This window comes from Micromys minutus, assembly GCF_963924665.1.
Source record: "Micromys minutus genome assembly, chromosome: 13".
In the NCBI taxonomy this organism is placed as follows: domain Eukaryota; kingdom Metazoa; phylum Chordata; class Mammalia; order Rodentia; family Muridae; genus Micromys; species Micromys minutus.
Window position 1 is genome coordinate 24,301,130 of NC_137982.1, and position 12,770 is coordinate 24,313,899.

At 42.6% G+C, this 12,770-nt stretch overlaps 1 pseudogene across 1 annotated transcript; it reads right to left on the bottom strand.

The window, feature by feature from the left end:
* Positions 1 to 11,432: 11,432 nt before the first annotated feature.
* Positions 11,433 to 12,529, bottom strand: LOC308428701 (actin, cytoplasmic 2-like; annotated as a pseudogene). Its single transcript has one exon. The product of its transcript is annotated as an actin, cytoplasmic 2-like (transcript).
* Between the last annotated feature and the right edge of the window lie 241 nt (positions 12,530 to 12,770).

The window sequence follows — 12,770 nt, forward strand, 5'->3', positions numbered from 1 at the left end:
TGTATATACACATACATTTATTATATGTAATGTGTGGATAGATAGCAGTTTGACTATTTGATTTCTTGTGCCTTTTTCACTCACCCTTACTAGTGTTTTATCCTCATTTCTTCTGCGTTTATCTCGATCCCCGCTGCCTAATTAAAACCCCCTTCATTTTTCTCATGGCCCCTTCAGATCTGTAGCCTGCTATTCACCTCTCTATTTCCTTTTACTTTCCTGGTTTCTGCAGTTGCTCCAGGATGTGTACTCACATCCGAAGACTTGGAGCTAGGAGCCTCGGATGAGAGACCGTGTGACATTTGTCTTTCTGAGCCCAGGTCACCTCATTCAGTATTAGTTCTCTCTATTTACCTAGCCAGACCCTGGTGAAGGATGTCCCCTCTCGAATACATGTAAGTCATGGTCAGATTGTTTATCACATCATATACACGGTCAACACTACATAATAGCTATTATATAATCTTTGGGTAATAACCATGAAGGAAGTTGGTATTAGTTCAGAGCAGAAATAATGTTTCTAATAATCATTTGACCCTCGGTTGTATCGAAGGAAGTGAAAACCCTGGGTGTAGAGGGTATGGGGGGAGGGGGTACGTCTTTCACCACTATGGCAGATGCCTCAGAAACAACTCAAAAGAAGGCATGGATGATCATCCAGCTGTGTTATTTCTCGGCCAGGGTCAGACAGAACATCACAGCAGAAGGACATGGCAGGGCAAAGATGCTCACCTCATGGAGGTTGGGAAGCAATGAACAAGACAGAGAGGGGCCCAAGACAAGATATGGTCGGAAGACCACAGCCCCAATAGCCTACCTTCTCCAAATAGATCCCTGGCTCCCAAAGAGCTTATCACTTCTCAGTAATGCCATCTAAGACTGGAGAAATGGGGAAGGAGAAAAGCCAAAATGGAGGAGGAGAAGGATGAACCACCCCTGTGTGGCTTTAATTAGCCACAGGTAGCTATGAATATCTTATAAGGGATGGATTGGTACAGGACAATCTGTCTTATCTAGGTGGGCAGTTTATACCAATATTAATCGGCTCTGAGTTTATTGTGTGGATGTGTGGAGTGAGAATTTACTGACATAAATCTGATCGATAAATTACAAGCCTCAAGAGTTCTGATTTCACCAGGTTGCTAGGAATGTAAGCAGAGTCCGAAGCAGGGAGCCATGGGAAGGGGGCAGCCGCTGGGCCCAGAGAGTAGCTGGTAGCAGACTGGGATGGAAATTAGGAACTTGGCTAGTCAGGAAGAGATGTTTTGCTGATTGATATTAAAGTACCCCGCAGATGCCACGTGGCCCTAAGATGCTGGCGATAGTGAGGGTTGGTGTTTCTTTTTTATAATCTTTACCGCAACAACCTAGTTCCATTGTTCTCTAGATGGACATGCACCTCTCCCAGGACCATTTGTTGAGGGGGCTATCTTCTCTCTGGGGTGTGTTTTGGTGTGGGTCTATACCTCAGTCTTCTAGTCTGTTCACTTGAGCTGTGTGTCTTTGCTCATGCCAGTGTCAAACTATTTTTCTAATCATGGCTCCATAGTATACTTTCAAATTATGTTTGGTGATATTTCCAACATTATTATTTTTGCTCAGAATTGTTTGGCTCCCTTTTGTGTGCTTCCATGAGCTTTAAGATCCTTTTCTTTTTCTGTGAAGAATGGTGTTGGAATTTTGGTAGGGATTGCATTGAATCTCTAGGATGGCTATTTTCACCATGCACCTATTCTAGAGGTTATCTTGGTTTTCTTCATTAGTACTTTCGCTATAGAGCTTTTTGCCTTTTTGGCTTCTTCCAGTGTTGGGCTTTTTAGATTATCATAAGTGGGATTGTTTCCCTAATTTCTTTCTCAGTCTGTTTGTTAGTAGCACACAGAAAAGCTCCTCACTGTTGTATGTTAACTTTGTGCCCTGACACTTTACTGAAAATGTTTATCATTTAAGAGTTTCCTGGTTGGTTCTTTATGTACTCGTGCATAAAATAACATCATCTTCAAATAAGAATACTTTGAATTCTTCCCATCTGCATTACCTTTGTTTCCTGTTCTTGTCTGATTGATCTAGCTAAAAACTTTGAGTATTAAATTGAATATGAGTGGAGAATATGCTTGTCTTGTCTCTGCCCCTAGTGGGTCAGAATGCCTTGAGATCTTCCTCATTTAGCATATTATTGGTTATAGGTTTGTAATACATAGCTTTCATTAAGTTCTCTTTCCTAATCTCTTCAGGATTTTTCATTATTATATGTAATGATTTATTTATTTTTCTTTTATGTGCATTGGTGTTTTGTGTGCATGTATGTCTGTATGAAGGAGTCAGATCCCTGGAACTAGAGTTACAGATAGTTGTGAGCTGCCATGTAGGTGCTGGGGATTGAACCTGGGTCCTCTGGAAGAACATTTTAACAGCTGAACCATCTCTCTAGCCCCTCTCTTCAGGGTTTTTATCATGAAGATATGTTCAGTTTTGTCAAAGACCCTGTTGAGATGATCATATGTTTTTTGCCCTTAAATACACTTATGTGATGTATTACATGTATTGATTTGCATGTGTTGAACCATGCCTGAATATCTGTAATTAAGCCAATTTGATCACAGTGAATTCTTTTAATGTTACTATTTTTGTTATTTATTTATTTATTCATTCATTTATTCATTTATTTATCTACGAGGTCTCACTATCTAGTCATAGTGGCCCCAGAAGTCATTATGAGGACCAGTCTGACCTCGGTGTTACAGCAGTCTGCCACTTTGTGCAGGGGTAAGGTGTGTACCACTGTGCTCTTCTCAGTGTGTTCCTGCAGTCAGTTTGCAAGTGTTTCATTGCTAATTGTTCTGTTTGTCATGGGGGTTGGTATGTGATTTTCTTTCTTTCTTGTGCCTTTTTCTGGTTTGGGTATTAAGGTAACTAATACTGGCTTGATAAATAAGTTTAAAAGCATTCTTTTTTTGTAGTTTATGGATTCGGTATTAGTTCAGTATTTGGATTCAGTGTGTTATGTTTTTTTGTTTGTTTTGTTTGATTGATTTTTAATTTTGTTTGTTTTTTGGTTTTTTGAGACAGGGTTGTTCTGTGTACACCTGCCTCCCTCTGCAACTCTAAGTGCTGAGACTAGAGATGTGTACCACCACCACCATCTGGTTAGGTGTTAGTTCCTTAAGGTAGTATTCAGGTGTTACAACACAATGAATCTCTCTGGAATTCCTCTTTTTCTTTCTTTAAGTTGAAAAATAATAATAATTAGAGCTTCAATTCTATTGATGTTTAGCTTATTTGTAGGATCTTGACTTAATTTTGTTATATCATATACATCTAGAAATAATTCATTTTTCTTTTTTACAGTGTGTGTGTATGTGTGTGTGTGTGTGTGTGTGTGTGTGTGTGTGTGCGAGTGCTCAGGGTTACAGATACGATGGTGAAGGTGTGGAAATGAGTGGATTCTTTGTGAGAGCTGGAATTGTTGGTGGGAATGTGGCATCAGAATCACTATAACTGTGGCTCTACATCTAACACTTGTCTCATGAAGTTGGCTAATATTCAGAGTTGTGATGTGCCCCTGATGGCTTGTTCCCTGAGTCAGTATGAATGGCCTCCTCTATGTCTTGTGACTTTGGGTTATGATCTATTTCGACATCTTTATCCTGAGGTTTCAATGCGTTTGTCTTTAACTTGGGACTGGGCTGAATGCCACTTTCCTATTTTACTTCCTTGTTGTTCTGTTCTCTTATCTTCGGAGAATCCCTGCTATTTGTTTTATCCCAAGAACTTGCCCTCTGTGCATCCTGTCCCAGTCCTTACAATGAGTGCTAGGAATGGCATGACTATTTTACTTGTGAGATCACTGTTCCTTTTATCTGTCTCCTGAGCCTCATCATGGTAGGACTTGTTCTCCATTGCATCTCAGGCACCTGGCACAGAGCAATCATTGCAATGCTTTTCAGGTAAGTGGGTGAAGGAGTAACTACAGTACTACTGAATAGGCATAGGAGACTTCCTGCATGCCATCTCTTACCATTTCAACTGAAAACACAGTGGCCACCAAACTAAAATAGTGTCTACTGAAACAGGCTGACCCCTGCCTCAGAACTTGCTTTTCCCAGGGAAGCCTTCCTGGGAGGTAGTGACCATCTTACACATCTCTCAGCCATCGTCTGGCAGATGGCCGTGGGTGGAAAGTGACAGAAAATAGGACTTCCAATGTCCTGAAGTGGTGTGTGTGTGTGTGTGTGTGTGTGTGTGTGTGTGTGTGTGTGTGTGTGTGTGTGTGTGTTAAATGAATAATTATTGTATTGTATTCAAGTGTGAGAGAATCCAGGAGCTGCCTGACAGCAGCCCTGTGGCAATCCTGCTGGTAATATTTCATCAATGGTTACTGAGACACATGGCAGCGCCTTCTGTGTTTCCTACTTCACGGTGTGGTCCAGGTGACTTGTCAACAGTAATCAGTCATTCCGTGACCTGTCAGCTTTCCACTTCAGCTATTTTGGAAGGAGGCTACGTGCAGCCCTCAGAGCCACATCTGATTGTGAAATACAGACTCTTTCTCCAGAGGTTGATGCTCAACACCAGTTATCCAGAGGTCGTTGGACTGAGATAATTTGTCATCTATAAACCTATCTGCTCTAGCTGCTCTGAGGAGTTGTCTTTGTGTTCACAAATGAGTGAACAACCCTTTATCCAAGCTTTTTCCCTCTTTCCCTCTGTCTTGGGAAATAGATGGCGTAAGGGTTTTATAGCTGAAAAAGAACTCTTCCAATGGTGTGATCTGCTCCTCAGCTGGGTGTCAGACAGGCCAAAGCTTGTCTGAATCAGTGCTGGGTTGGTACCCAATCCACGCCAGGTCCATGTGCTTCCCTTACAGGACAGGGCCACAAATTGCTTCAGCAGCTTTCAGCTCTTAGTCATAGAAGCTGGAAGTGTCAGGTGAGATGCTTTATCATATACATTGTACAGGTTAGAGCAGTGGCTCTCAACCGTTCTAATGCTGAGACCCTTTCATTCGTTTCCTCCTGTTGTAGCTTCCTCCAACTATAAAATTATTTTTGTTGCTACTTTGTAACTGTAATTTTGCTACTGTTATTTTGCTACTATAAATTTTCTGCAGAGTTATAATGTAAATAAATATCTGTGTTTTCAGATGGTACTAGGCCAGCCCTGTAGAGGGTTGTTCCACCGGCAAAGGGGCCATGACCCACAGGCTGAGAACCACTGGGTTAGAGACTCTTCTTAAATATTGTCTGCCTTAAAATCAGTATTTTTAAATGTTCATTTGCTATTGGGTCATATTTAAGATTGTTGATCTAAGTAGATGCTCACCGAATTAACTAGGTTCGTTTGTCTGGGTTTGATTTGGGGATCTGGGATCTCTGTATGTAGGTGAAGTTGGCCTCAGGCCTGAGCTCCGTGGACCTCTGCCTCCCAAGGACAAGCGTGGCAGGCATGCTCTGCCGTGCCAGGCCAAACTGTGTTTTTTAAACAACTATAAAAGTCAAGTCTAGAAAGTTTAATATATTCGATAATTTAGCTTAGTTTTGTTGGATTGAAGGCCTTCTTTGCATTTATCTTTATTAGATATATTTCAAATTAGCAAATTCACTAGAAAGAGGTAAATTACTGTAGTTGGGAAATCCAGCTAATGACCTTAAAAATATTTGTAAAACTCTAGATGTGATGGCCCAACCTTTAATCCCAGGACTCAGGAAATTGAAGCAGGCAGGTCAACATGAGTTCAAAGTCAGCTTGGGCCACATAAGTTACCCACCAGTTTGAGGTAGAGCGGTATGAAAGTCCTCTTGGATAAGAAACATCAAAGAAAGAAAAATGGATGAAGTGATCGCAGTGGAAATCAGGACAAAGTGACTTGTTCCTTCCTTTGGTTGCCTATCATTTTATTCAGCGTCTGTTGACTATTGTCTGTGTTTGAACGCTCTGGGGCACTGTAGTTAACACACAGGTTTTGAAGGCCTGGCTCCTCTGGGATGTTGGACATGTATGAATGGAGAGAATGCAGTAGCAACTAGCTGGCCTTAGGCTTGGTCTCAAACTCTGTTTCTGCCAGACGGATGGCTGAGCTTTAAGGTAGCTCCCAAAAGCTTTATGAGAACGGCCCTCAGGCCATTGTTTGTCAGCTCCGTCTCCGTGAAGCTCCAGTGAGTACGGCTCTGTGGCAGCTCCCAAACAAGATATGTGAGTTAGAGGACATAGACAATTGCAGTTTGGGAGGTATTGAACAGAGTAAGGGTACTGTGTACACTCGACAGTAATATTTTTGTGTCTAACCAAGGCAACTCTTGTTTTTTGTTTTTTAATTTTGTGTTTTGAGAACACTGTAACTGTCTTCAGACACACCAGAAGAGGGTACCAGATCCCATCACAGATGGTTGTGAGCCACCCTGTGGTTGTTGGAAATTGAACTCAGGACCTCTTGAAGAACAGTCAGTGCTCTTAACCACTGAGCCATCTCTCCACCCTCCCTCCCCCAAGGCAACTCTTATAAAAACCACATTTAATTAGGCTGGCTTACAGGTTCAGAGGTTCAGTCCATTATCATCAAGGCAGTAACATGGCAGCATCCAGGCAGGCATGGTGCAGGAGGAGCTGAGAGTTCTACATCGTCACCTGAAGGCTGCTAGCAGAATACTGGTTTCCAGGCAGCTAGGATGAGGGTCTTATAGCCCACACCCCCAGTGACACACCTACTGCAACAAGGCCACACCTACTCCAACAACTCCACCTTCTAATAGTGCCACTCCCTGGGCAGAGCAAACACAAACAAACCATCACAGTCAGTCTGAGAGGTAAGGCATGTTTCCTTCTGTGGGTTTAATTTCTCTGATAATGAAAGACTTGAGCATCTTTCTCATTTAAGGGACACTTCATGCACCCTTACCTATTTTCTGTTCTCTTTAACTTTTAGGTGGCACAATGTTCTTAAGATGTATATGATATGTCTCATATACATATCAGCATAGTCATCCTCTTTATGGCTGTATATTATATGTAATAGAATTTTTGTTATATAAATCACTTTAATGGTAAAACTCTTCATAATACATTGTATATCTGACCCATCTTCTATCCAAGCCTCCATCCAGGCACCTCTGAAACAGGTGCACTCACGGCCATGCCACTTGTCACAGGAGCCCTTGAAATTCAGAAATGAAGAGTCACTGTGGTAAGCTTGCCATGTCTTTACAGTTGAGGGGACTCGTGTGTGATACCTTTATTCAGAATCATTTGTATCCAAGCAAGCCATCCAAATGAAAGCATGCAACCACGGTAGCTAGAATTTTAAAACTGTCCACCCTATTCAGACTCCACCACTTCATTTTCTGGTTTCCCATTCCAGCACATGGTTGGCGTTTGGTCGTCCATCTTCCTCTGAAGTCATTAGTCTTCATCCGTCTTTGCCACAGAGTGGCATGTGACATTCCACCAGATGTCCTATCACAAGGGTCCACAGAGCCATTCCTGCTCAACCTCATCTCACAGCTCCGAAAGCGTAATATAATTTTTAACTAACGTGTTGAGGGATATTTTGGATCATAATGCTACTATGGACATGTGTATTTGTTTCTGACTATGTTTAAGTTTTTGAAGACTCGTCGAGCTCTTTCTAGCCACGAGCAAACCATATTATATCGTTATCACTGATATACAAGATTTCCAATTTCCCTGTGTCTTTTCCAAAATTTACTTCTTTTTAAAATTATTTTTATTAGATACTCTCTGTATTTACATTTGAAATGTAATCCTTTTCCACCACCCCTTCCCATCCTCCCTCCCCCTCCACTTGTCTTCACGAGGGTGCACTCCCTCTGTCTTAGTCAGTGTTTCTATTCCTGCACAAACATCATGACCAAGAAGCAAGTTGGAGAAGAAAGGGTTTATTCAGCTTACACTTCCATATCGATGTTCATCACCAGAGGAAGTCAGGACTGGAACTCAAGCAGGTCTGGAAGCAGGAGCTGATGCAGAGGCCATGGAGGGATGATACTTGCTGGCTTGCTTCTCATGGCTTGCTCAGCCTACCTTCTTATAGAACCCAGGTCTACCAGCTCAGGGATGGCACCACCCACAATGGTCTGGGTCCTTTCCCCTTGATCACTAGTTGAGAAAATGCCTTATAGCTGGATCTCATGGAGGCTCCTTTCTCTGTGATTAACTCCAGCTTGTGTCAAGTTGACACAAAACCAGCCAGGACACCCTCCTAATCACCCTCTTCACCCCATTGTCTTGGTATTCCCCTACATTGGGAAAACATTCCCTCCCTGAAACAAAAGCCTCTCTCACATTGATGCCAGACTCTGCTATCTTCAGCTACATATGCAACTGAATCAATAGGTCTCTCAATGTGTGCTCCACGGTTAGTGTTTTAGTCCATGGGAATTGTGGAGGGTTTGGTTGGGTGATAATGTTCTTCCCATGAGGTTACTACCCCTTTCAGCTCCTTCAGTCCTTTCTTTAGCACATTCATTGGGGTCCCTGTGTTCAGTCTGATGGTTAGCTGTTATCTGTATGACTCTGGAGGAGCCCCTGAGGAGGCATCTCTATCTGGTTTCTGCCAGTAAATACTTCTTAGCATCAGTAATAGTGCTTCGGTTTAGTGGCTGCCTATGGGGTGAGGCAGCCGCTGAATGATCTTTTCTTCAATTCCTGCTCCTCTATTTGACCTTGTATTTCCTCCTATGAATGTTTTGTTCTCCCTTCTAAGAAGGACTCCCCATTTTGGCCTTCCTTCTTTTTGAGCTTCATAAGTTCTGTGAATTGTTTCTTGGGTATTCAGAGCTTTCTGGGGCTAGTATCTAATTATCAGTGAGTGCATACTATATGTGTTCTTCTGTGACTGGGTTACCTCGCTCAGGATGATAGTCTCTAGTTCCATCCATTTGCCTAGGAATTTCATGAAGTCATTGTTTCTAATAGCTGAGTAGTACTCCATTGTGTAAATGTACCACAATTTCTGTATCCATCCTCTGGTAAAGAACATCTGGGTTTTTTCCAGCTTCTAGCTACTACAGACAAGGTTGCTATGAACATGGTGGAGCATGTGTCCTTGTTAGATTTTGGAGCATCGTTGGGGTATATATGTAGGAGTGGAATAGCTGGGTCTTTGGTAGTACTATGTGCAATTTTCTGAGGAACCACCAGACTGATTTCCCAGAGTGGTTGTACCAGCTTACATCCCCACCAACAGTGGAGGAGTGTTCCTCTTTCTCCACATCCTCGCCAGCATCTGCTGCCATCTGTGTTTTTTTTTTTTTTTTTTTATCTTAGCCATTCTGACTGGTATGAGGTGGAATCTCAGGTTGCTTTGATTTGCATTTTCATGATAACTAGGGATGTTGAGCATTTCTTTAGGTGCTTACCAGGCATTCAGTATTCCTCAGTTGAGAATTCTTTGTTTCCCTCTGTACCCCATTTAAAAAAAAATAAAAAAGGATTGTTTGATTCTCTGGAGTCTAATTTCTTGAGTTCTTTGTATATATTGGATAATAACCCTTTATCAGATGTAGAATTGGTAAAGATCCTTTCCAAATCTGTTGGCTGACTTTTTTTTCTTCTTTGCAATTTCATAAAGTCCCATTTGTCGATTCTTTATCTTAGAGCATTGGTGTACTGTTCAGAAAAATTTTTCCCTTTGCTTATGTGTTCTAAGATCTTCCCCCACTTTCTCTTCTAATAGTTTCAGTGTACCTGGTTTTATGTGAAGGTCTTTGATCCACTTGGACTTGAGCTTTGTACAAGGAGATAAGAAAGAATCAATTTGCATTCTTCTGCATGCTGACTGCCAGTTGAGCCAACACCATTTGATGACTGTCCTTTTTCTATTGAATGTTTTTAGCTTCTTTGTCAAAGATCAAGTGACCATAGGTGTGTGGGTTCATTTCTGGGTCTTCAATTCTGTTTCATTGATCAACCTGCCTATCTCTGTACCAGTACCATGTAGTTTTTATCACAATTGCTTTGTAATATAGCTTGAGGTCAGAGATGGTGATTCTTTTATTATTGAGAATAAATTTCCTTATCCTAGGTTTTTTTGTTATTCCAGATGAATTTGCAAATTGCTCTTTCCAACTCTTTGAAGAATTGAGTTAGAATTTTGGTGGAGATTGCTTTGAATCTGTAGATTGCCTTAGGCAAGATATTCATTTTTACCCTGTTGATCTTTCCAATCCATGAGCATGGGAGATCTTTCTATCTTCTGAGATATTCTTCAATTTTCTTCTTCAGTGATTTGAAGTTCTTGTCATACAGATCTTTCATTTGTTTAATTAGGGTCATACCAAGGTATTTTGTATTGTTTGTGACTATTGTGAATGGTATCTTTCCCATAATTTCTTTCTCAGCACGTTTATACTTTGAGTAAAGATACTGATTTGTTTGAGTTAATTTTATATCTAGCCACTTTGTTGAAGTTGTTTATCAGCTGTAGGAGTTCTCTGGTGAAATTTCTGGGGTAACTTAAGTACACTGTCATATCATCAGGAAATAGTCGTATTTTTACTTCTTCTTTTTCGACTTGTATCCCTTTGACTTCCTTTTGCTGTCTAATTGCTCCAGCCAGGACTTCTAGTACTATGTTGAATAGGTAGGGGGAGAGTGGGCAGCCTTGTCGAGTCCTTGATTTTAGTGGGATTGCTTCAAGTTTCTCACCATTTAGTTTGATGTTGGCTACCGGTTTACTGTAGTCTAAATATTTTACTATGTTTAGGTATGGAGCTTGGATTCCTGGTCTACTGCAGTCCTTTTATTTCCTTTACACAATGACATGTTGCTGGGGCCTAGTGTTCTCACTGAACAGTAGGAAACCCAAATTTGTCATTTCTTAAAGGATTGAATACAAAAAAACTTTACATAAATTAAAAGGATGAATACATTTACAGTTGTCAATGCAAATGTTCCCAACTCAAAGCAAGCAACAGCAACCCATGGCGGTCAGGAGGAAAAAACCAGGACAGAAACTGGATCCTAAGGCTCAGACTTACCCTCCCTGTTAGACTGGCAAGGAGTGATAACTGGTTCAGGAACACTGTCATCCTCAGGAAACCGGGGTATGCTGTCGGTTAATACCCTGCACAGATCACCACGGTGCTCACAGAGATTCGCTAGGCTGGGGACTTCTCTTCCACGGCGTGCTCTCCCCAGCCACCAAGTGACCAAGCCACATGAACTAAGGACCAAAGATAAGCACACACAGGGTATTAAACATATACCAAGGGAACAGTTAACTTGAATACAAGGTCAAAATCAGCAACAAGTTCTACGATTCAGGGCTGATATCAGATACAAGCTTCAAGGACAAATTTATTTTCAAAGGCTTATTCCGGTTTCAAGAGGTTAGCATGAGGTGTGTACGTTTGCCAAGCAAATCAACACGTCAGAATCGGCTCATGCAGCAGATGCCTGGCACCTGCTCAGTCCATCTAGAAGCATTTGCGGTGGACAATGGAGTGACCCGACTCGTCAAATCCCTGCCTGCTGATCCACATCTGCTGGAAGGTGGACAGTGAGGCCAGGATGGAGCCGCTAATCCAGACTGAGCACTTGTGCTCGGGGGAGCAAGAAGGGTTGTAATCTCCTGAATCCTGTCAGCAATGCCTGAATACATGGTGGTACCGCCAGACAGCACTGTATTGGCATACAGGTCTTTGCGGATGTCCACATCACACTTCATAACGGAGTTGAAGGTGGTCTCATGGATGCCACAGGACTCCATACCCAGGAAGGAAGGCTGGACGAGTGCCTCTGGACACCGGAACCGCTCATCACCGATAGTGATCACCTGCCCGTCAGGCAGCTCGTAACTCTTCTCCCAGGAGGAAGATGATACAGCAGTAGCCATTTCTTGCTCAAAATCCAGAGCAACATAGCACAGCTTCTCCTTTATGCCACGAACAATTTCCCTCTCAGCAGTGGTGGTAAAGTCGTAGCTCCCCGTTCAGTCAGGATCCTCATGAGGTAGTCTGTCAGGTCCCGGCCAGCCAGGTCCAGACTCAAGATGGAGTGGGGAAGGGCGTAGCCCTCGTAGATGGGCACTGTGTGAGTGACCCTGTCACCAGGTCAATGACAGTGCCAGTGGTGCGCCCAGATGCGTACAAGGACAGCACCGCCTAAATGACCACATACGTGGCTAGGGTATTGAAGGTTTCAAACATTATCTGCGTCGTCTTCTCTCTGTTAGCTTTGGGGTTCAGGGGGTCCTTGGTCAGAAGCACCGGTTGCTCCTCAGGGGCCACACACAGCTCATTGTAGAAGGTGTGGTGCCGGATCTTCTCCATATCATCCCAGTTGGTGACAATGCCGTGCTCGATACGATACTCAGGGTCAGGATACCCCTCTTGCTCTGGGCCTTGTCACCCACGTACGAGTCTTTCTGGCCCATGTCTACCATATGACGCCCTGGTGTCGGGGCACCCAACAATGAAGGAAACACAGCCCTGGGGGCGTTGTCGCCAGCAAAGCCAGCTTTGCACATGCCGGAGCCATTGTCAACGACAAGTGCGGCGATTTCTTCTTCCATTGTGACTCGCAAATGACATGGCGACGGAGCAGCAGAAAGAAGCGTACTGTAAGCCGGCGGCAGAGTATGAGACTCGAGTTTGTTTATATAGTGGATTATATTGATGGATTTCCGTATATTGAACCATCCCTGCATCCCTGGGATGAAGCCTACTTGGTTAGGATGAATGATTGTTTTGATGTGTTCTTGGATTCGGTTTGCAAGAATTTTATTGAGTATTTTTGCATTGACATTTATGAGG